Source organism: Ambystoma mexicanum, chromosome 1p (assembly GCF_040938575.1).
Source record: "Ambystoma mexicanum isolate Mex_15411 chromosome 1p, UKY_AmexF1_1, whole genome shotgun sequence".
NCBI classification, from domain to species: Eukaryota; Metazoa; Chordata; class Amphibia; order Caudata; family Ambystomatidae; genus Ambystoma; species Ambystoma mexicanum.
In genome coordinates this window covers 545,869,943-545,892,639 of record NC_090921.1, presented here as the reverse complement: position 1 = coordinate 545,892,639, position 22,697 = coordinate 545,869,943, and the positions used below count along the sequence as shown (strand labels likewise).

The following is a 22,697-nucleotide window of genomic DNA, read 5'->3' as shown; positions in this document are numbered from 1 at the left end:
CTCCCCCAAAACATGGGCCCATAAACGGCCAGCGGGAGTGTAACGGAAACGTTCAAGGGTGTGAGGATCTCCCGCCCACTCCCTGTGAGAGCATTGAAAACCCTTTCTTGGTGACTTCCTAATCCATCAGCGGCTCGAGAGTTAGCCAAAGGGCGGGCGATTAACTCTGTTTGCTCTCGCTATGGGAAGACGCTGGATGGCGCATTTGTCTCCCCCCTGCGCCCCAGGTCCCCTCCCGGTTAGGGCCTGGCTGTTAGAAATCACAGGGGGGGCTTGGGTCTGTGACGGAAGTGGGCAGGTGCAAGGGTGATGGCTTCCTCACTCCCCCATTCTTTGTGCCTTTGCCAAAATTGTACTAGAGCCCCCCCCCCCCACCCCCGTCGGTGCTGTTTTTTTTTTTTTAATGATGGTTGAGTCCGGGCCACAGTGCTGACTCCATTGTAGATGGAATCCTAACCGAGTTTTAGAGGAGCTTCAGCCAAGTAGACTGGCCTACAGGACGGTTTCCAAGAAAACCATCGCAGCATCACCTCTGTCGGTCGCGCGGCCGACACTGCCCAACCTATGCTGGTGGCTAGCTCATTTGATGGAAGGCAACGTTTTGCTTTCTGATGATGGCCATTCCCGCAAGCGTGCAAAGTGCCCTTTGGCTAGGGAGACAGGACTGGACGATGACTCTGATGGCATAGGTAATTTGTCAATGGTGTCACTCTGCACATGTGCTACTTGCATCAAACACTGAGCTCTAAACCAGGTGGAAATGGATTCGCGCTGAACACCTCTCTGGCAGATGTCACTCTTCGCCTGATGCACTTACTTTTAAAGCCATCTCCCTCTTGATCAGCGAGACACAGAGGCGAGTATTATGCCTCGCATTGTTTACTATAAAAGATCAGCAGTAATCACATTTTCCAACGGAAACCACATGTCGCAGCAAACCCTTGCTCTGTCCGTAGTTTCATATAATGTGTAGCGTTGGAACAGTATAGCGTTCTCATGGGCCGTGAAGCGTCCGAGCCTGCAGGGGCGGACTGCCCATTACACAGACCCTGCGTTTGCCCAGTGGGCCAGCAACACGACAGGCTCCAGGGCAGGGCTGGCCTCTTACTGGTTTTCGGCTCACTCCCAGCTTGTGATCACTTCCCCTTCCCCCTTCCCTCTCTCACCAAGAGGACACTCTCAGACTCAACAGAGACAAAACCATTAAAATCACACAGTAGCATAACTAAAGGACTTGTGGGGCTTTGTGAATTGTCTCCCTCCATCAGTGTAAAAATCCGTTTTTAAAACGTTTTTTTTTTTATTTGCGGCTCATATAACCCGTATGTATCTATAGGCGCTAGTTGCATTGAACTGTGGAAGTGCAGGTTATTTATAACTCGCACACGGCTTTTTCAGGCGCGGATCCGGGATTCGAACCTGGCGTGGTCCTCTGCCACTGAGCTATCATCATATCATCTACTCCTACCCAGCTCATGTTCACTTGGAGTGCAGTTAGCTCACAGCGTTAGGGGCTTGTGTCTGATATTTCTCCAAGCAGAGACAGCTCATTTTTTTTCTTTCTGGCGTTAAGAAAATGTGTGTAATTAAAATGGCTAATGTTGATAACAGTGCCGTGAAGCAGGGTAATTAATACTATATAAAACAAACTATTTTCATATGTGTATCATTTTACCATGGCACATGCACACTGCTGTCTGATTCAGAGGAAAGCGTTTGAGAGAGAACACAAATCCAGTTTTGGGCCGACAGCCATGTTAGCAACGGGTGCAGTAGTCTTCTACTTTGTGTACGTGCTGATGAGAATAAAAACATCCACAGAATGGTGACCAACGTCACGGGTTTGGCATCTTGGAATTGGGCACTGTGTCCTCTTAGTCTGATAGCTTTTTGTAGGGTCTCAGTGAGGATTAAGATTCGATGTGGGCGCACTTGTGCCGATCACCCAGAAAATCTACAAAGATGGCTACCTTGGAAACAGAAAACGGACATGTTACCTTTTCTGCTTTCATGGCGGGCTGGGAGCAGACGGAGTGAAGCGCAAGAGCAGGAGAGAGCGTTGTAGGTATTGGGAGGTAATAGATTTGGGTGAGAGAGAGGAGGGGATGTGTTGTACGGGGGTGGGGGAACCAAGGAACAAAGGGGCAGAGGCAGTAAAAAAAAATGGCAGCTGGAGAATTGGCTGCCATGCTACCTGGGAGGAATGGAACACATGTTTATACCATCGGTTCTGGCTACCTTTCTAGCCTCCTGAGTGGCTGGCCCATTCCCTGGTTGCACATTTCAGTTTTGTCACACACCTAAAAATGCCACCTAGGATTAAATGGCATCTACGAGGGTTAAGAAGCCTGAGCTTTTTGATTTTTAGAAATACAATGATGCAGTAATTCTGTTTCAGAAATGGAGGACTGGTAATCAGACCCCCATTTCATAAACCTCCATGCCAAAAGCATAGTGCACTCATGTATTTTGGCTGCAACAGTCTCTTGACATCTCCAATCACTGCCCTGCTGTGGCAGCGGGTAAGTTCAAAGATTACATGGGCATGCCTAACAGCTGCTGGAGCCCAAAGAGGTGGAGTTATAATCATTGCCACCTCTGATTTAAAATATAATAATTGTGCACCCTTGTCAGCCTGGAGGCACGTTAAACTGCAAATATAAGCCAAGCCTTGTTTTAGTATGATGGTTACTAGGGTCACACAATTATACAGCTACAGCATTTTGATGTCATATTGTTATCAGCTTGGTGAGCAGTGCTCCAGTTCTGAGAGGGCTTGTGTGTATTAGCCGTCTTGCCTAGGGGTTTCCACAACAACAATGTAGGACTGCGGGCCAGGAAGCTGCTTCTTTGATCCCCACCTGAGAAAGGGTGACACTTTCCTCCTGGGACAGGAACCATACACGGGAAGTCCCTTGCAACCAGTGATTCTAAGATAGTTCTGACATGATAAAGCCACACTCATACCACAGTGCTAATTACCAGAAACGCTTTCAAGTTTAGTAGAGAGAGGAAGAAGGCAGAGTTATAGTAACCGTGGTCAGGTGTAGAGGCCACTGAGGAGTTCCACCATCTTGGATCCTGTCGTCATTCACCGTTGTGCTCTGATGCGTAACTGCCGGGGCCCCTTTGTTCACTGCTCCTGTGCACTTCCAGGGGTCAGGGCCATCTATCTTCCCGGAGCTCCAGCGGGTCCGCTGAAGCTCCATTCTTCCCCTGGGCCTGAAGGACGCAACGGCATGTGACTTTGATTCATGGCACCACCCAGCGTGACGTGGCAGGCTTCAGACCTCTCAAAATGTGAAAGATGAGTGTGCACCGCTCCAAACACAATCAACTATTAACCTTGATTTAAAGCACGATATATCAGTTAATGTATGGGGTGCAAACCTTCTAATAGTGCCTCTGCACCGTACACTCACTTAATCACAACAAGCACGGCCTTGGCTGAAAGCCTGCAGTGAGGGCTCCACTCCCTTTGTCTAGCTTGAAAAGCTAGATCATGTTGCTCAAATGAACGTAAAAAAAATTACTCATGTTGCATCGTGAAATGCTGTGGTGCTTGAACTCAAAAGAATCTTTGTCGAAGAGAAATGTTCAGTTTATTAAGCCTATAGTAACAGCAGATGCCAGAAGGCCAATGGAAAAATGTCTTACCCTGATTGGGACTGGTAGAGATGGGACTGGTGGTCAGAGGTTCTATGAGTAAAATGCCCAGATGGGCTTGTGAGAGTGATAGTTGATATCGGAAGATTTTCTGATGCTCGTTCATATGCCACTCATATCGCATGCTCAATACTTCCAAAGTATGCGCAGTGCTGTGTGTGCACCAGAAATCATAATTGTACTTGTTTACACAGCCAACGGAATTGTGCTAAAGGGTGCACCCCATCTCCTTGTGCAAACCGTGGCGCAATTCAGACACTATGGCCATTAAGCCGGTTAGCGACGATTCTAGTGTTACGAAGAATACAGCACGCGCAACACGAGAATTCTGAAATGTAAGTCAGTTGTACCTGCAAGCGGTAGCACAGCCGCAATCCTATGACTCGCAATTGTAAAAAAAACAGCGCCCTAACCTAAATCGGATCCTCGGAGGGTTACAGTTTATTTAGAGTGAGATGGAGAATCACTGCTGTTAGGAAAGATTCCTATTTATGTCTAATTTTCCGTCCAGTTGTGAACCCCCCAACTTTTTGCTGATGTTTAACACCATAGTCTGATTTTACCAGAGGAGCCCAGCCTTCTGCTGCACTCCTCTGGGCTTTTCGCTCACTTCTTATGGGGAAACTCACATGCCCTTAATACAGTCAGTACTGGGAGACTTTGTTTCCCTTAGTCCTTTCCAATGGTGCAAATTTTCTGCAAGATGTAACAAGTGTACAATGTACCTTCCAGTACAGTACACTTGGGACTATTAGTCATTTCCAAAGGCCCTAGATACTCTCAAAGGATTTTTTGGGAGAAGTGCAGATGTGCCTTGGACCTGGCTGGTGGCAGCTTATCATTTCGTATATTTTTAATCCTTTCCTGCCAGGTAAACCATGATTACCGCGTTTGGCATGAATAGGTGGCCCGGCCCCAACATGGCCATGCCACAAGGTTCTTTGTCCTGTCCTTTGGCCATCTTGCCCCTTCACCTTCCCCAGGTCAAGCCAACCCGGGTCAGTCCTTATTTGGGCATGCATTCTCCCGCGAAACGCCAAGCTTTCGCAGGCTTCTGCATGCCTTGTGTGTGTGCCTCCAGGATGTGGGCTGGAACGTCTGGTTCCAATACACATCCAGGGTGCCAGAGAGTCTGGAGTGCTGTGAATGCCTGGGACCACCGTGGTGCGTGATTGGTCCACGTATGGTAGGCCTGTATGTGAGCAGATCTCCCATTGAGTCCTCTTTGTTTTGGCACAAAGGAGATTCTGGATAAGAGAAGGCCCCAAACACCCATACCATGTCAATCTCTGGAGTTCTCACTGAACAAAGGATAGGATTCAAGTATCCTGAAAGTAAGAAGCTGAGTCGAGGAACTGCTGGTGGCCCGCTGGAAGGTTTGGCACCCTGAGCCCGCTGTCATCCCGTGGGACCCCTCTGCATCTGGTCATCCTAGAAGATCTGCGAAGACGCTTTGACCCTTTTGAATAGTGGGACCAACTATTCTCAGCCCCTTCAATAAACCCTGCAAATGAGCCTTTTCGGAAGTGTCCCTGAGCCAACCAGTGGTCTGACCAGCTTACGCAGACTCTTTGCCCTGATACCGCAGCCATTTTGAGGAGGCCCTCGAAACTTGGTATATCGCTAGCTCTGTGTTCACGGCACCCTCACACTGAATTTCGTACACTTGGCGCTTCCAGGTCTGAAGTGAGACGAGTGCGCCCGAACCGGAGTATATGCGGTTACCGTGTCGCCCAGCCGTGGTGACGACCTTTGCAGTTGCGCTTCATTTGTGCCCATCTTTCCCCTGAAGCCTGCTGCAGTGAAACTGGCTTGATCCATCCACCTGGAGCGGAGAAATCGCTGCTGGCCCGTTTGGGAATAATCGCTGTATCTTTGTCGGTGAAAGCTGCAGAGCCGCCAGATTGCTGCACTTTAACCTGTAACCAAAGTAGACTTGACTGCTGAAGTTTGGTCTGGAGTGCGCTGGGGTCGGTGAGTAATCGCAACCCTAACCGGTGGCCCCTAGCTCCTCCATCCATTTTTACGCATGAGTGGCCCCGAGGAGCCCTCTCCTGCTAGTGCAAACTAGCAAACTATTCCCAACTCTTGGAATCGACTCTGCCCTCAAGTGGAGACCCTCCTCGAATAGTGGGAACCTATTCTTCATTGCCTCACCCACATTCCTGAGTTGCTACAGACCCTTGAAGATACCCCGTTTTTGCCCATTTGAACTACCACGTGAGATGGCATTGCATGTACATTGGAGCATTAGGCTCCACTCTTCTTAGGGATTGTACTGCCTCGTAGTTAGGAGTGTGTTGGATGCAGAAGGGACTAAAGACTATTTGCACTGCCTGTTTCCTTCCCCTTTTTAGATTGTGGACCCATTTTGTGCATTAACCCTTTAGACCCAAATGGTCTTGTATATATGTATTTAGATAGGATTGTGTTGGCTTAATAGTATTATTGTAATTTGATTTGTGTGTTGAAACTCAAAGGCCTTGAAATAAATGTATATGTATTTTTAATTTATCTACACCTGACTGGGAGTGATTTGTAAGTGTCCTTTACTCTGTTTGCTCATTGAGGTCTTTCAGTCACTCTCACCCCACCTGAGACCTAGTCTTGATCAACACCAAGCAACCTTGATAGGTCTGCTTGTCCAGAAGGTTACCCTGTTCCATGAAACTAGGCTGGCCTCCTGAACCTCTGCCCACCAGGTCAGAGTTCAGAAATCCATCTTAACAACTGATGTGACAACATATAACACAAGTGCATCTCAAATGTGTGATAGAGTGAAATAGTGTCACTGCATGTTGGAAGTTGCTAAACTTGATTGTTGCACACTGCTATAAAATAACACGGAAAAAAGATAAAGAATGCAACATGCTAGTAGTTGTTACAAAATATACAAAGCAATATAATAAAAATAGTAAAGTATGTAAATGTGTCCTATGTAAAGCGCTTTGGATAAAAGCGCTACATCAATTACACATTATTATTATTAAGTTATTATGCTATAGTGAACAAAATTGATTATCTTGAAACATTGACCTATTCTAACATTGAATCATTTATTTATTTATTTCATTTGTAAAGCGCGCACAAACCTTCAGGCATCAGGGCACAGTGGAACCAGTTACATGGCCCCCGAAGGCGGGGAAGGCATAAAGTTAAAACGGGCCCAAAGGCGAGGCAGAAAACATTCGTGAAATATCATTGCAGTGTAGTTGACATAGGCAGATTAATTGAACAACCAAGTGTTAAGGGCTTTGCAGAAAGCCCAGAAGGAACCTTCTGCTCTAAGAGCAGGCGGGAGGGAGTTCCACTGCTTAGCTGCAGTGACTGGAAAGCTTGAGCCTCCTGCCTTCGCACGTTTGAATTTTGGTTGCACAAGCCTGTGAGAGTAAGGGATAGACCTTCTTATCGGTGAGCCACATTTTTTACAATGGGCACTACAACTTTGCCTATTTTTTTTTTCAAAAATGTCATTGTATTTGTTTAAGACATTTCAAACCTTTACAATCTATTTTAAAAGAAAAAGAAAGCAAGCATACAAAACCATCAAATAACACCATATTTCCAACATATAAATCTCAAGAGGACATACATAATCTTCTATTCTATAACCAACCAGTAACAAATCATAAAACATCAATTATCAACAAAGTTTACACAGTTTTAAGTATCTTACCACTGCCAAAATCATGGGGGGTACAGGCCCCGATCAACATAGATAACCACAACATTTCCCCATCCACCCTTTCCAAGCAGGGCCCACATTTACCAAATTCTTTAATTCGTTGATTCAGCAAAGTAGAGCACTGTACAGCAGATGCTTACGGTTTTCAATGCTATCTGGTATTTTGCAAAATCTACACCAAGATGTCTCCTGGACCGATTGATTCCTAATACTCAATTCTTCTTTTGTGCATATCACATTGAGACGGAACTGCTGTTACGTGACCATGAAGGCAGTATTTACTCAAGCATTCCCCTGTACTGATCCAGTCATTCAGGCGAATAATTACTTTAACCATTTCAGGATTTGACAGCGGAGTTTCCGATGTCAAGCTCATAGATTCTAACTGATTATTGCAACAATTTGTGAATTTCTGTAATGGGGACCCGTACTATGAACGCATGCTTTACCCAAATGGAACACCAGGTCCTCCTTGGAACTTAATAGCTTCCTAAAAGATGCTAATTGGTGCCAGCCCACTCTACTTTTCAATGATTGGAGTCCTAGTTCCCAACGGAGCACCACAGGTGGAACACATTTTGGTACGTAATGCAGGACTCGCCTCCAGACCAGGTCTTCCAGGCTATCCAGATCCCCCAACTGCCAGTTACAACTTTGCATATTTTTCCATATGTTACTCTGCTGTCTTACTCACCAACTTCTACCCCCTAAGCTGCCAAGACAAACTGGAAAAGCAAACCCTTGCTTACCTGTTGCTGACGCTTACGTGAATGTAGCGTCCAGCAAAGCATTGACGGTTATACTCCCTTTTAACCCATAACTCCCTCCTTTGCCAAACAGGCATGTTACCAAGCTCCTCCAACCCCAAGTTCCTCAATATCACTTATGGGATGAGATGGAATGTCCCCTGTGACACATGACCCTATTAGACTGTTTTAAGGAAACAATACAAACATTAATGCATGTGACTCCTACCATCCCCCTTCTACTCAGTCGCTTGAAAATCCAGAGATAACCAGTGTCACATTCACCTCAACCCCACCTGGGCTTGCCCCATTCCCCACACTTGGCTGCACCACATCTGTGTAGACAATGGAAACCTGCAGAGGTGGCACCCTCCTCACTCTTCAGAATTGTTCTCATACAGAAGAAACTCATCAAACCCAGTGGTTTTCTGAACATTGCACCTTTGAATGCCAAATCTGCAAATAAAAAACACAACCAAAAGTCACAATCTCTTGGAAGAACTTGACATAGACTTCTTGGGCATAACAGAGTTGCATTTACATACAACTCTAGCACCTTAATCGACACACTATTGCACGCTGGATACAAAATCCAGGTAAGAGAAAGACCAAGTAAACCAAGTAGTGGGGTGGCCCTCATCCTATGTGTCTACTACCAAGAGTGTTACTAATATTACTGCTTCTTTTAAAAGGCATGGGAATGCATGGTCATTGTTAATACCTGTATTAATGTTGTATTACCACCCTTGGCCAGTACGCAAACAAATCCGGACTCAACTTAGCAGTCAAAACCTGACTCTGTAGCAAACTGCTTGCTGCACGTATTCACCCACCATCTTTCCTCCCTCTACCCTCTGCTTCGTCCATCTGCTCTAGTCCCCCTGCCCTCAGCCTCCCGGCCCACACTAACCTCTCCATAATGTGTTACCACTGCATCGTGCCACAGCGTGCTTCACCTCGCCTCCCGTCTGGCCGCCATGATAATGAAAGAGGGTCTCTACACTGAGCTCTTCCTTCCATTTCCATGGTAGCCATCTTAGGTGATGAGTTTTTCTTTGTAGGGAACAATGAGTCGCGCGCTTGCCAAGGCCTTCTATGTCATACAAAGTCATTGCTCTTAGCTTCCCTGATCAAAACCTCGGTTGCTAATAGCAACAACAACCTATTCCATGGGCCTCGCTTGCCTGAAACGGCACTGGGGTTCGGTGTTAAAGTCCTCGCGATTTATGCCACAGGCCTTTACCAGCCAGTGAAAGGATCATTGCTGTAGTGATCTACAGACCACCAAGTGACTCCACTTTATTCTTCATAAAACGGGCAGAATATATTTCCAGTCTTCGCTCCATCACAAATAGGATTTCTATTTTTTTAGACTTGAATAACAAACTCACCCCCTTTCTGCAACTCCTTGTCACTAAAAATATGGCCTTCCACTCCTACACATATAGGGGGTCACATTCTCAATGCTTTCCTCGCCTCCAACCTGTCCCCTCCACAACCTTCAACTCAAGCCCCCTCCCATGTCAGATCGCCCCCCCCCCCAAGCAAGGTTGCACAGAACAGATACATTGATTCCTGCACCTCCGTGCCCAGGCAGTAAATACGCCCCATGAAAAGAGTCACAGGTGTTCATTTTACAGAACCCCCCTCCCCCAAGAGGACCCCCTGAGATTACACTTGCAAACCTCCAAAATGAATTTACCAGGACTCCAGACCTGTTGGCGCTAGTGTTCCGGTAAAAGAAGAAGCGATTACCAATGTCTTCTAAAAAGGAAGAACAGAGCACTAATGCTCTGATGGAGGACAACTTTAATCCCGAGGTCAAAGGTCCCAGACATCAGAAAGTGTACTATGCTTCCATTAAACAAAAAAGGCCTTGTTTTATTACCATATTGTTTAAGCCACCAACACCACAAAAGTCTTCCACGTTTGCAAGGAAAACTAGGCTTGCAGAAATTGGCTCACAAGATTTAGAAGAAAATTTTAGCACCTACTTTCAAAACAAAAGCAAGTTTATACAGTCCAGCATTGGGGGCTATCTAAGATCCTCTAACCCTCGCCCCATGAGCCTACAGTTATGAGACTGCTCTCCTCCTTCAGGGAAGCCATGCTGGCTGGAATTATGAAGATAAACTGCAAAACAAAACAAGGGCCTCATCTAAACGAGTCCTACCATTTTCAGCACCCATCAATCATCAAAGCCAATACTGACACCCTGGCTCTTTCACTAGTTGATGTTGCTAACTGCTCCTTTAGAGATGGTACTTGAAAAATACCAGGATCTCTCCTCTCCTGAAGAAACCATCTGATGACCCATCCATCTAAGCAAACTAGCGGCCCCTAGCTACATTGCTTTGCTTAGTGAAGTTTCATGAGGAAACAGCCACCCAGCAATGCATAGAATGTAGTGAATTTTCTGAATGAACTAGGGTTATTTTCAAAATCCTGCATCAGCGAATGGCGTATGACTGGTTAGGACGAGACATTACTCAGGAAGTGTTTTTACGTTTATTGTTTGTATAATATTCTCTGATGTTATGTGAAAAGTCATGTTTGTATTGACTGTGCCACATCAAAAAAAAATGTAAACAAAAAAAAGACCTAACAAGAAAATAACACTCAATTACATATGCTCATGCACATACTTCCTCTCCTCAACATGTTGCATAAAGTGGAAGTGACGTGAACCATGGTTTTGTCGAGGCTAGAAAACTGAAATAACCTGTATCTAGGCCTACATTCATGATATGATATGATATGATATGACATTTATAGCGCGCCCATACACCAGTGTATCAAGGTGCGACGAGGCAAGGGAGATGAACAAAGGGAGGACAAGACAACAATCTTACTAGGCCAGATGACATTGAGATCGTGCAAGTGCAGGGAAAAGGAAAGGGAAAGAGTGAAAGGGGAGGAGTGACAAGCGCAAGACATAGGTTCAAGTCATCAATAAAAAAAACAAGAAGTGTGGCCAGAAGGTGGGAGGGCAGGGACCTGGGTCCGTGGTACAATGGGTAGCCAGGTAACCATTGCAGTGTCAGACAGGAGATCAGCAGGGAAGAGGAAGAGAGAAGGCAGAAGCAAAGAGGAAAGTCTTGGGCTGCTTCCACAACCGGAGATGGTTCTGCTCAAGTTTCAGAGATGCAGGGAGCCTGTTCCAGAGGGAGACGCCATCCGAAGAGAGAGATCTGCCCCAAACTCGTTGCTTGGAAAAACTACTGACCCTCAAGGAGTTGGAGGTGGAGGAGGGAAGAGCTTGAGTAGGAAGAGGTGTCCACTTAAAGTTTCGAAAACAAAAGGATTGAATGCCAAAGGTGAGAGTGCATTCGACCGAAAACAAAAGGATCAAATTTTTTTGTAAAATGTATCTTTTTTTTTTTTTGCTCTAGTTTAGTTTTAAAAGGGTGTTTTTACACCAAAAACAGGGGTTTGGTGGGGGACCCCCCCCCCAAAATGAAATGTTCAATCCTTTCTTTCGGTCGAGTTGACTTGACCCTTTTGTCATTCGACCCTTTTGATTCGGTAGTATAACCTATAACCGTAGGAAGATACTTCCGAAGAGAAAGCTAGATATTTTAGTCCCAGGCCCCAGAAGGCCTTGCGGACAATGCAAAGGGACTTGAACTTGATCCTTGCAGCCACTGGGAGCCAACAGAGAGATTTCAGTGCTGGAAAGATACGATCCCTGGGCTATCAGTCCTGTTCTGGATGAGTTGCAGAGGACGGAGAGTGAAGGCGGGAAGATTTAAAAAGAGGCTGTTACAATAGTCAAGCCTAGAGGGAACCAGAGCTCTGGAGACAGTGAGCTTCTGGGGGAAGGAGAGGAAAGGAAGAATACCTCTGAGGAGGAGCAGTTGGTAGTTTGACTTCTTAGAGATGTCAGAAATGTGAGGAGAGAAGGAGAGTGTGGAGTCGAAGCTAACCCTGAGGTTCTTAGCCTCACAGGCGGGAGCAGGAAGAGGGCCAAGAGAGGCCGGCCAGAGAGTGGCGGGGAAGGGGGTTGCAGGTTTGCCGATGAGGAGGATCTCCGTCTTACTGGCATTCAGGCAGAGATTATTGGCGGCGCAACACTCCTAGATAGCAGACAGACAATCAGGGATGAGAGACGTGGGAGGCGGCAGAGGGGAGCCTCAAAGCGAGCTGGGTTTCATCCACATGGCACTGGAAGTTGGAGCAGAGAGCAGCACTGTGGTGGGTGAGAGGTGCCAGGTATTGGTTGAACAACCAGGGAGAAAGGTTAAATCCTTGGGCAACACCACAGGTGGAGAGAGAGATAGAGGTGAGGAAGGACCCATGTTGGACATGGGAGGGTCGGTATTATCGTCAAGTTTGTTTGTCTTGTACACTTGGTTTATTGAGATTCAGGTCCTTACCACTTGAAGGCAAAATCATCAAATAATCTCCTAAAAGGGTTCCAAGATTAACAAGTTCTGAGACACTCACGTTGGGGCGCTGCAAAGTGACTGTTCTCGCAGATACCACCTTATACATGACCAATAAAAAAATATGTCATAGTAAACTCTTTTTCAAACATATTAGGGTACTGTAATGGCCACATCACCCATAGTGGACCCCCAGCACAGAGCCCAGAATATATACACCACCTCTAATGGCCCCCCACAGAGCCCAGACCATAGCGACCACCTCCAATGGCTTTCGCACCTTGGTCTCACTTGCTTCTATAGGTCACTGTCCCCGTACCTGCATCTCTACCCATCATAGGACTAGTCCCAACACAGGGAAAGGACATGTAGGGACAAGCTCCCCAAGCTGTTCACGGAACTCAAGAACTGGCCAACCAGACTACATTACTGGGGCTCCATTTTGTATCCTGCAGGTGTTTTGGGCATCCATTTTGTTTTAGGGTCCTTGTTTAGTGTTTTGAACTCTGTATTGGTACTTACCTGGTTCCAAGCTTCTGAGAACAAGTCTGAGGAATCCACCTGAGCCACCCCTGGACTTTCTTTTAGTCTGAACAGTGTCTGGAACCTACCACAGAACCAGGCAGAAGCAACTGCAACGTTTATTTGTAAGCAGTCGATAATCGGGGTCAGCCCCAGATACATTTCAGTTCATGCCAAAAAGGCATTCCTAAGCATGACAAAGAGACATGTTGTAAGGACAAACATGTTTTAGTTGAAGACAGAGTTACTTTGGTCAAAGCAGCAAGCCCCATTGTTGCCCAAGCAAATAGGGCTTCAAAGAATAGTTGAGGGCCATCGGTAAAAGATAAAGGTAAAGAATCTTAAGGTAGCATTAAAGAGCACCTCAATGGCGGATATGACCAAATCACATGGGCAATACAATTGAGGATGGAAGGGAGACTCTGAAGGCCTAGAGTATACAGAAGCAGCATTATGAGCTACACAGAGGTCATGGATTTAGAAACTAGCCTCCTAATAGAAGTACCTATCCTCATAACGTGTGTGGCCGTAAAACACAGATAATGGGGCAGTGGTAGTGGTTTGGGATTACAGAGGAGATGTCAATGTCTTGCTCATGAACAGTGAATTGCAACCCTATCCTGTTCATCAATGAGGGGCCTTGCACAGTTGATTTGTTAGAAGGTCTTAACCCCAGAAGTTGAAGACGCTCCAAGACTATTCTGTACAAAAAGGGGTGATCAGGGTTTTGGGTCCACTGATTAAGTCCCCTACCAAGTCCTGATTTCCCTAATCGCAGAGGGTTTAGTCAAAATCACACACTTCGCTGCAGCTCAACTGAACGACCCAGCATAAAAAGTGCATTTGAGGAGGTTATTTATGAGAAGGTGAGAGGGGGTCAGAAAAAGGGGGGCTTATTTCACAGAGAGAAGGTTGCTTTAAACAGGAGAGAATAATGTAAACGTGTATGGGACGACACATGGGACGTATGGGAATTTCCCAAACCCTTTCAGCCAAATGCCTTAGAAATGTCTCTGCTGTCTCATGCTGAACTCTTGAAAAATGGAAGTCATCTTTCTCCCAGCTTCAAACGCCATCCCTACCATCCCCACACCTCTCGCCTTCCTCCCTGTCCTTCTTGTTCCCTCGCTCAAGTCTCACAACCATGGGATCCTCTTTGATAACAACATTCCACTGCAGCAACTCATCGCTACCACTGACTCTACTGCTTCCATTAAGCCTCTCTACATTGAGGAAATGCGTCCATTTCTTACCAACCACACTCTCTACGATAACTCAAATCTCCACCCTCGTATTCAGCAAACTCACTACTGCTCTGGCCCATTCTTTGCATTCCTGTCTACTCCTTCCTCCCTCTAGATAAAGTTCTCAATGTTCCTACCCACACTCTCTACCTAAGTCCACACCACCTCGGCCTACCGACAACATGCTCTGCTTGCACAACCGCTCCCTTTTCAAGTGCATTCTCATAGCCTACAAAGCTATCAGTACTTGCCTGACCATCACTGGCTATTCACCAACTTGTGCTGTCCGCTTCTCTGTGCTCAACCTCAGTGTCCCATGACCCGCCTGTGCCGCAACTTGCTTCCACTCTTTCTATCTACTTGCCCCCCCACACCCTGCCCTCATTGCAACTGCCCATCACAATCCAAGTCAGCCAAACCGTGGATCTCTTCAGAGGTTGGTTTAAACTTAACTTACTTGCAAAAGAGGGAGACCCCTCTACCCCCTCGCCCATCCTCCCTAGCTTACCACACCACTCTCTCCATTGTCGAGTAATGATTTAATAATGCAATTCTTTATATCTGTACAGTACGCCTCTTTAGTTTGAAGCACTTTGCCTGCTAGGTCAATGTTATATTTGTAAATCACATGTTTCTCATATTTGTTTGGTCCCTGGTCTATGTCCAACTTTATTCACACGCTCATAAACTGGCTCCCCACTTGTTCTCACCGTTATGCTGTAGGCACTGTAATGCCTCTGACTGTGACATCTGTAAATGTGTTATTGTAACTCATTTCTGATTGAAATTGATTGAAATTCACGCCCCTGATCTTCAAAGTAGCACAAATAGAAATAAAGAAATACAAATGAAGAATTCACACCTAAATGCTGGACTAGTTCTAGCAAAGAGCCAGGAACAAATACTGTCACTCTTTTTTGTCCAAGCATATATCATCAGCTGCAAGAAAGCTGTTCTAGCTGTCAGGTCTGCCAAAAGACCCCCCTCCCAACCCACAGACATGCCAGAGGCACCTCTCCGACCCCATATAATTATAGGCATCACATACCTCTAGATGGGAAGAGACAGAGCTTGACCTCTGGAACCCCCAAATGCTAAGTACATCTTAGGTTTAGTGGAATAGGTCTCCCGCTATCTCGAGGTCTTCCATCTATATGCCAATACAACACAGGGGTTCCAAAAAGAGTATAGCTTCATGTCTAAACCTTTGAATGAAATTGAGACTCTGCTTTGTTTTATGACCTTACCGATGTCAATCTATGGACACAGAGCAAACATATTAGTTGAAGGATTTAATCAGACTTAAAAGCATCTGTTAAAAAACCAGCTAGATAAGGATCGAAATTACTATCATGGCCCTTATCTACTGTGTACAAGACCCCCGAAGCTTCCAGTGGTTTTACCCTCTTCAAACTCATCTTAGCTGAGAACCAAGAGATAGAACAGACCTGCTGAAAGAAGGATGGGAAAAGCAAGAAGACCAGGGTTTCAAGCTTGCCCAATTTGTGCAAAAAACAAGGGATTGAATGACATTGGCCAAAGATCTAGTATGTCAGAAAATGATTCAGGCCCAAGAAAAATTGAAAATGTTACATGAACAAAATGCCAGATTGAGCACGTTTAAAGTTGGAGACCAGGTGATGGTGTTACTTCCAATAACCAATAAAGTCTCCTCGCCCAATCGCACGTGCCATATATCATCACAAAGGTCCTGGGAGATTTGCCATGTAAATTGCAACAACCTGACCAGCAGAGGAAAGATGAGGTTTAGCACATTAATTGGGCGAAATCACAGAGCCAGAATAGCAACCCAAATCCCATTGCTCCTGCTTGGATGGAAGAAAACACCTGTGCCCCTCCTAGTACTGATACCACCTTAATACCTAAAAACGTGGTCTAACCCTAGAAGAGGGATTTACAGCATTTCCTGTAGCCCTTCTCTGAGGGACCCAGGCACAGGGTATTTTTTTACCACATTAATCCTCCCCATAGAAAGTCATCCTCTTCAGACCCAATTGGCTACCTGAAAGCTGTGACAGATCATACAGCAAGAGATCATCGAAAGATCACAAAACCAATGGTCAACTCTGAGTATGCTTGTATGAACGCCTGATTGAAGTTGACGGTTTTGTATCGACTTCAGGAAAGTTAAGTAACTCTCCCAATTCAATGCATATCCTATGTCAAAGGGAGAAAAGCCTGATGGAAGTTGACAGTTATTTGTCGATTTGAGGCAAGTGAATAAACACAATTCCATAATTACCTTGTGCTCGGGTGGATTCATTGCGAAGATCAGCTCCTATTCCCTCATGTCAACCCTGGATTAATCTAAAGGGTATTTTCAGGTCCATCTTGCCCCCAAAAATAAATACAAAACACTTTTCCACCCCAAAGGGTTATTCCAGTTTACAGTGTTTCCCTTTGGGCCACACAGGGCTTCTGCCACCTTCCAGAGAAACGTGGATTCCATGCTAAGCCGTCATAAGGATGTCCCTGGTGCCTACATCAATTATATTATAATACACAGACGGTCATGGGAAGAACACATTTATATTTCTTTATACTGTATCTGTCCCACCTTACGGAGAGATGGCTTAACAGCCAACCCTATCAAATGCCACAAAGGCCAGTACTGAGTAATATATATGTAGGATTCTCTGCTGGGAACTGACAGGTTCATCCCCAGGTAGAAAAAGTAGAAACCTTCCAACGAATCCCCCTTCACCTACCAAATTGGAGTCAAAGGCATTTTTGGGACTGGGCGGTGTGGCAAACCAGAAGAATGACTTGGACCAGAGGACATGATTCAATGAAAGGTCTTTATTCAAATTAAAAGAAAAATGCCCCACTAGCCTTATTGCTAAAAGGTGTTTCCCTTCTTAACAACTAAAAACTAAGGTTCTTGTTAGGATATAAAATAACTAAAAAACAGTCCTCCATCTTAACCGTCCAACTAACTGGACCTACCACTCGATGAAAAGGAACCAAAAAAACTAGAGAAGTGGTTTAAAAAAAAATAATTCTCTTAAGTGTTCTTCAGTTTGGAAGAAACTTTTACACACTAGAGGTCGTCAAACACCACCTACTTGGCCCCTTCTCAGGGGAGTATCCAGCATTGCATCTGTGGGGAGGAGTAAGGCACGAAAATGTTTTGGCTACCTTTCTCCCAAATGCAGTGTGTGCAATTCCATATGGTCTCATCCGCACCCCCACATCCCACCCCAATCAACCTTTATGGTAACATTATTGGCAGATGGCATTTAACACATACACATAAAAAAAAGAAAACTGCAGGGCCATTAGCGAAGCAGGAAACTGATCTATTAGAGCTCTGGCAAGGCTCAGTGCGGCAAAATACATGCAAACCTCCAAATTTGCATATGGATTGCACCAACAGAAGTGACTTCACAGAAAAGGACATGGCAAGGAGCATCATCTGTCGGTGATACTTGGAGGCACCTTGGAAGTGGTTTAGAATAAGGGGCAAATAATGTTATGGTGCAAAATACTTAAATTGCGCTAATATTATAAATGGAGGCACTCTATAGTCAGTCTTTTTTTTAATAACAATATGATGTATTAACATAAGCTATGAAATGAATCACTTACAGAGCTGCAGATAAACCACAGTGCGATTAAATTATTTGCCCAGGACACAAACTTCGGTTAAATGGTGAAACCGGGATGTGGACAATCTAAGCAACTGAACACATCTTTCCAGATTTAGTTGATAAAGATATTTACTAAGGTTTTGCTTTGCATTTCATGTGCTTAAATAATACTTTATTTATAGTAATGCCATGGAAGCAAACCACATTGCATAATAAACTAGCCTTTCATAATAAACTAACTATACACCATATACATCGTCATAGAAATATGATGAGCAATAAGAGCATGTCTTTAGTTTTATTCTCCCCATCCTGCATGCAAAGTCACAATAGCATCATGCCAATTAATGTGAGCCTAACAAATACCCCTTGGGTTTTAAAGCCATAGTAATTATTTCATAAAGCATGCATCATTATGCACTCTTCTCACTTCTGATCACCCCATTCACATTTCTTAAGGGACAAACGTCCATGCTAACAGTCTCCCATCCCTCCCATCAATGTCTAATGGCTCTAGTCGTAATGCTCTGAGCCAGGACAATGAGGGTGCTGAGCAGGAACACTGTGCTAGGCACTCTCATTGTCCTGCTTACGGGACACCTTTCCTGTTCTGAATGGGTGAGGTGTCTCACTGTCAAAAGTCCCGGTCTGGCCATAAAAGAGCTACTGTGAAGGGGAAAGCTGCCCCTCCACCCCTCACCCCTGCTCGGTACACCAATACCCCCTCTTCTGCAGACAATATTCAAAATGAAATGCTTGTCTCACGACACGGTTCCTGGCTTGTGTCACAACAGTGTCTTTCAAAAGAAGAAATCATAATGTTCAAAATACAAGTCTGTAAAGTTCAAAATCGAATTCTGTCTCAATTTCTCTGGTTACAAAGTTACTTAGTTCAAGAAAGGTTTTCAAGTTTTCAAAAAGACTAACTCAGTTCCAAAAGAGGTTTCATTGCTTGGATCCAAATGGGTACTCAACCTCTTCCCCTCCAACAATGTTGTATCTTAAAGCCCAACTCACTCACTCGAACCTCAACCCTCCCGGGTAGCATGGGCAGTACACTTTTCAGTTCCTCTGCATCGCTCTCGTGGCCTTCAGTATTGGTATCAGTCCTTGTATCCCTCGGGACACCTCAGCCCTTATGTGGCTATTCATGGACTCTCCTACCCCTGAGCTTCTCTTGTCTATCTCCTGTGGGGTTTGCATCCCTTCCTCCTTATGAGAGTTTTCAGTATGGTTCCCTTGGCTTTCAGTGTTCTTAGCCATTTCCTTATCACTTTGGTCCTTGCTCAGATTGTTCACGGGGTCACTAAATGGTGAATGACTTGGGGATTCAGCTTCCTCGCAGTGTTCAACCGCCCGTGTTCCCTTTTCCTGTGTGGAGCTCGTACCTGTTCTCTCGCGGAGCTTCCACCAGGGAGGTTGTGGTTATGATATCCACAGCGTTCGTCCTTGCCAGCCATGTTAGTGCCTCCTATTGCTGCAGCCTTCTCAGGGCCTCGCCTGTGCTCTGGGTTCTCTCCCCTTCTATGAATACTGGTACAGGAGCTGAAGAGCTTTCGTCCGCAGCGTTCTTGGATTTGGCAGTGTTTTGTGGGCTCCTGGTCCACCACGTCCTCCCTGTGGTGCAGCCTCCAGGCTGCCTTTGTTCCCAGCTCCAGCAGCAGCATCCGCTCTGTGCATCTCCTCCCCTAACGGCTCAGCTCGGCATCAGGAAGTCTCTGCCTCCAACTGAAGACTTAAGTATTTTTATAGGAGTCTATTCAACAAGAAGCGATGTATAGTTGATTACATAGTAGTGAGTCCAGAACCAGAAGAGGAGGTGGCCAACTGAGAGGTAAGTGCAGGGTCGGGGGCTGGCAGCGAGTGGTGTGGAAATGCGCCAGCGTGCAGGGACATGGCTGCTTTTGGGGAACACGCTGGTCGCAGGTTATAACACAGACTTGTATGTGAGATTTCACCCCTATTATGGCCATCCTGATTAACTAGCAACTTCTGACAGGATGCTAATAGCCCTTTCATTTGCAAACGGATGCTTCAACAACTAGATTGGGGGCCTTACGATTGCAGGAATGACAAGTGGTGGAACAGCCCATCCTCTGTATCAGTCGCAAGCTGTTCCCCATAGAAAGACATTACTCAGTTATTGAGTTAGAGGGTTTGGCCACCAAATGGGTCTCTAAGGCCCGACTGGGAAATGATTCTGCTGCATTACAAAACATTACTCGCCGGCTTGGTCAGCAAGTAACAAAGGTAGCAAACCTTGAAAACTGGGGCAGTTTTTAAGCCTCTAATCATAATTCAACATAGACTTCTTAAGCAAGCATCGCCTGTCCCACAATGAGGAATATAGGAGGGGCCAGTTGAAAAGGGGGTTAGTGACAAAATCACATGGAGCAAGACAGTTGGAGAGGCAAGGAAAGGTCTGGTGGTGGTGAAAGCCTGCAATCGTTGCAAAGAGCTTCCCGAAGATGCTACAAGGAGGTCCCACAAAGTCTATCTCCGTTCCTCATCCTACTCTAAAAGGATGATGCAGAAGAGATTACCAGTAGAGGATCACCCCATGCCTCATACTCACTGAGAAACCATACACCCAGAGCGACACTGTCACATTCCCCCTTGGCCACCCAGAGCAGAGCTAGAGCTACACATGGCCCAACAACCCCATCGTGGGCAGCAGCGCTACCCAAGTGAAGTGATGCACTGTTCAGCCAGTGCATTCAAACAAGTGTGCAGCTTGTGAAGCAGCCATCAACATGCACATGGAAAGAGGTAACTGACCAGTATTGCCCGGAAGCAATGGGTCCGGGAATGGAATACAGTTTCACGAGTATGCAGGCCAAGATACCTCACTGGGCAGAGGACATCAACATTCATGTGTGTAGAGTGCTCCTTAAGGCAAGGGTAAGAAATAAAGTCCTGCAGGTAGACTTGTGTTATACCTAATTGCCTGGGAAGGCTACTCATGGCACTGGAGGGCGAGAACTGGAGCCAAGAGAAGTCTAGAGAGCAGAAATGCTTGCTCAGCACTATATCCTTGCACTGTGAGTGAGACAAGAAGCATGCTGGGTACTATAACCCTGGATCTCAAATTAGTGAAGTAGGACATTTGTTCTATCCTTGTCCTGACACTGTTAGTTGAAGCTGTCCCTTCTAGGTTTAGCAAAAACCTCTAGCCTCTGTTGGAGTCCTCTCAACCCATCCTTGTGTTGAACTCACATACTAGTGTCTTGTATGTTCTGCCACACCGTCACACGTCACACAGAGAATTCGCTACTAAGTGGAGAGGAGTTCTGGATCGATACACAAGAACTCTGGTCATCGCCTTAGCCACACCCCAGTGTGGCCCAAATGTTTCAAGACAGGAGAACATGAGAAGTGTGCAATGACCCCAACTGCAGTCACTGCCTGATCGCCCAGTGTCCCTTCAAACTTGCCCTCCTTCACCTACCAAGAAATCAATTGGTCAACATGGGGACATTCTTTGGATTGGGGGGTACATTGGGTAAAGACATTAAAGTTTCTCTTTATATTTCAGAGTACACTGCCATCATTTACTTGAGGGGACCAGACATCAGGAGATGCTGCATGCAGGAGACCAGTCCAACTCCCCACCTGGTGCCTTTTTCTCCACCATACTTCCATCAGAACTATTCTTCGTTCGGTTCTCAGGGAAAGCCATCAGTGGAATCAAAAGATTCACATCATCTCCTGGAGAAGAGCAGAGAAGTGTGATAGGTTAATAAAATGAACCAAATATCTTTATTGTTATCATTTACTGTCAGGTTAAGATGGCGCCTTGCTTGGGGGCTGATGCGGGGATCTAGTAATACAAGAATTACTTAACAACATGAAAGAAGGCCTACTGCACTTGAGCTAATGGAGGACAATAGTATGCACAGAATTAAAGGTAGTAACAAAAAGTGTAAGCTTCAACAGTATTACATGGTCAACATTGGGAGGTGCTAGTATGAGGCAGAAATGACAGACCAGATGGGGATCTCTGGCTTTATAAGCGACAGCACCATCAATGGTGGACTAAATCTGTATCATTCTTGTCCGTGTAGTTAAGAAGAAGTATAGTGAAGAAATCTCTTCTGGAGTAGGTGGGGAGTGCAGTTGCAAACCATTTTTAATGCACCTTTGTTTAGACACAATTGCAGACATGTAAAACGAGTTGTTAATGTAATCACATTCAAAAGGTAAGTGAAATATATACTTATGATGTTTCCTGATTAAAGACTATTATTCTTGCAAAGGGGCCACTCCCGAAATGTTCTTTAAGATAGTGTTGGATGCCCGCCATTGGATACATTGAAAGGATGTTAAAGTCTAGAACAAACTTAAGCTTCATAATAAAAGAATTCTTTGGCAGCCCATATACTAACATTGGAATGATACAGAGAAGATTAGTAGGGCCCCTGCGCAAGGGTGACACGCAAATTTGTTAAACAAAAAAGAAAAAGAAAAAGAATGATAAGAGCACTGACCGTTTGGGACATATTCAATATTTTGATGTGGATGTAAGTGCCAGACATTAGGCCTGTTACCTCTCTATACTATCTATTGGTTGCTTGATTTCTCATCCAGCACAGGTTGTGATCTAGTGGGTTAGGTGTAGCTTTGGCCTTTGAGGTGCATTGGTCTTCTGGAAGCCCAGAAGCATTGACTTTGACTCTCCAAGCTCCTATGTAGGGGCCAGAGGCGGGAGGATGGCTGAGTGTGAGGACGATAGCAAGAAGATGTGTGTGTGTGAAAGGATTAGGATGAGTGTAGGTAACGTAGGGCTGGTAGTGTGTTGGTTTACTGGGGTTTGTTTCAATGACATTGTCTAGCTGTGT

General features: G+C 45.5%; 1 non-coding gene across 1 annotated transcript; it reads left to right on the top strand.

Moving 5' to 3' along the window:
* Positions 1 to 22,217: 22,217 nt before the first annotated feature.
* Positions 22,218 to 22,322, top strand: LOC138461569 (U6 spliceosomal RNA). The gene has a single exon (XR_011264188.1). It is a non-coding gene; the product is annotated as a U6 spliceosomal RNA (small nuclear RNA).
* The last annotated feature ends 375 nt before the right edge of the window (positions 22,323 to 22,697 follow it).